Below are 2,891 nucleotides of genomic sequence, written 5' to 3'. Positions count from 1 at the left end.
ATCATAAATCCAAAATTCTATGTTTGACCTTTCACCAGGACAAAAACAAATCCACATTTTTCTATTACAGAGTTTTGAGGAATTATTTTTGCATCTGATCTGTAAAAAGATAAAGTTTTCTTTGATTTTCTAGAAGTTATACTGTGAGTGTAATCAGGATAGTCTGGGTCATATACTGAGATATTACTTCCAAAATCATAGTAGGTTGGATGACAGATTTGAGTCCCTTGTTCTTATTGCTTGTTAATCACAGAACAACCAGGAATTCTGCCACCTGTCTTCTGTCTCGCAGCTAATAAAGCTCCTATGTCTGGAAAACTGCTGGTTGCTTTGGCAATGGAGACAAAAGGTCACAAAACTGAAAGTTCTTGTGAAGGTTCCACCTTGAAATAATACTTGTCTATTCTTATAGTTCACTCACCAAAGCAAGTCACAAATGTATGAAATGTACCTCACATCAGAGGACAGGGAAATGTAATTTGATCATCTGACCAAAAGGCATGACAAGTGGCCAATCGCAAGTTATAAATCAATAAGAGAGAAAGGTGAGAGGTGACTGTTGTGAATTTGCACTGCTGTTTATAATTTCTGCCATCTTAATGACTATGTAGACATCTATGCTAATGTATCTAAAATTGGAGAATAGCTTGTTGCTCATTGCCGGAAAAAAATTCCCCACCATGGAAATATCCTTTTCCTGAATCTTTTTGTTGTTGTTGCAATTGTTGTTTTAAATAAAACAACAGCCCATGGAAAAGTGTTGACTCCTAAAAACATAACTTTTTTCTCACAGTAGTCATTCTCAAGTCTCAGTGTCAGAGCAGTGCTGTGAACATCATCTTCTTGCTTTATATTATTAGTATTACTTTGCCTTTCTATGTTGAAAGTCAGAGTCCCTGCTTTATCAAAAATTGGTTTGGCGTTGTCATCCAGGTTCCAGTTGTCATTGCTGTGCGGTCGCCAAGGTAGCCAAAATACAGACTTGGGTTCAAAGTAGTAACCAAGTGCGTGAAAGAGAAGTGACTTCCATGCTCCTGAACACAGCCGTCCGCATGTTACAAATACCATTATTATCACGGATCTTATTACCGCACACCATGCGGTGCCATCTGCACAAATGCTCGGTTTTAACTGTCAGGTTCTTGAACGTGTCACATTTTTCTTGGGACTTTTGCGTAATTTTAACAGCTGTTTGTAAACATCGTAAACCTCCCATTAACTACAGAAGGGGTAGGAATATTTTGACCCAAATGTCTGCCCCCTGAACCATGACAAGGAATGCAGCGTACATGCTGACACTTAAGTAGTAGATTTAAATAGCAACCAGGATCAACTTCCAGCTGAATAAGTCAATAAGCATTTTCAGTTTCTGACACCATCTGGGTCACTTTTCTTTCATCAGATGGCCTCAGATCATTCAAGGATACTCAAACATTTGTTGAAATGTATTGGTAACAAACTAACAGGTATTTCCAAACTAACACGTATTTGTACCATCTTTTCACCAAGATTCGATTATAGCCTTGCAGACAGTTAAAGTTACTGATGCTTGTTCAGGACCAATTCTTTCTTTTAGAAACAGGGATACAAACAACTTTAGAATTTGTCAGGCTCTAATCTCTTTCATTCTGAAAATACACTGAGCTATTTTATGTAGTGGTAATGAGTTAGATATTTCTAGTGCTTGCATGGCTAAGCAGTCATAAGGACTGTTGTAATAAATAAATAGTAAGAGTACATTGCTCTGATAATAGCAACTTTCATTGAAGGATGTAAATGTGACTTGCAAAAATAAGTGATATAGAATCCTGAGAAAGGCTTTTATCAGCTGAAATGTAAGACAACAATTTTTAAATGGCATAGTAAGGCAGAGGTGGGTGAAGAATCTCTGACATTGTATTTCTAGCATCAGTTGTAATCAGGACATCAAGCTCTGAACTCAAGCAATTGAAAACCCAGGAAACATTGCAAGAAGAAACTGCACTGTTACCATATTGAGTATCTTGGGAAAATCTTATTCTCCAGATTTCCAGGTTTTGTAGACACACATAGCCATCAAGTAATTGTATTAGATAGTGATCTTGAGGAACAAAATAGATGATGTATATCCTGTTGAAATTTTATGTAGGGTTGATAACAAGATTTTTGCAACACTCCTCTAATCTTCTTGTCTACTCATTATAGAACACATATATTGTAGCCATGACCCCCAAAGTTTAAGACGTTTCTCAAGCTGGCTTGACTCTAATCAATTAGCAAGTATTTTATAGGTAGAGATTATAACAGTAGAGAAAAAACTCAAATAGTTTTTCTCAAAATACTTTTTAAAAAATTAACATTCTTATTTTATTTATTTTGATGGGACTACAGGTTGAACTCAGGACATTTGGACTGAGGTACACCCATAGCCTTTAATTTAATTTGATGTTTTAAAAATTTTGAGATGTGGGCACGCTAAATATTTGGACTGGAATCAAATTTGCAATTTTCTTTCTTCAGCTTCCCTGAATTTTGGGATGAGAGGCATGTATCATGCCTGGCTAAACTTCTTATTTAATAAATATGTCATAACAAGATGAGTTAGAAATAGATGCATGACTATTAAGAAAAGGAGACTTCAGTGCGTACTGGTCGACAGATCCACACCAAACTGAGACTTTACTGTGGATAATTGAGAGTTCACTGAATGAGGGATGTTTACTTTCATTTTAAACGTGGGGACAAGTTCCTAAATGTGTCCTTTTAGTATGATGTTTAGACATGTCAAAGTTTGTTGTATTCAACACACACATGTGCACATACACATACATACATGCACACCCACACACATTCACATGCATGCACACACTTGCTCAATTTCTTTCTTGCTCCCCTGGCTATCTCTCTGAAGA

This window comes from Cavia porcellus, unplaced genomic scaffold, assembly GCF_034190915.1.
Source record: "Cavia porcellus strain 051 isolate PalLab524CR breed Dunkin Hartley unplaced genomic scaffold, mCavPor4.1 scaffold_2, whole genome shotgun sequence".
In the NCBI taxonomy this organism is placed as follows: domain Eukaryota; kingdom Metazoa; phylum Chordata; class Mammalia; order Rodentia; family Caviidae; genus Cavia; species Cavia porcellus.
The sequence above is the reverse complement of the archived record's forward strand: the minus strand, read 5'-3'. Positions refer to the sequence as shown.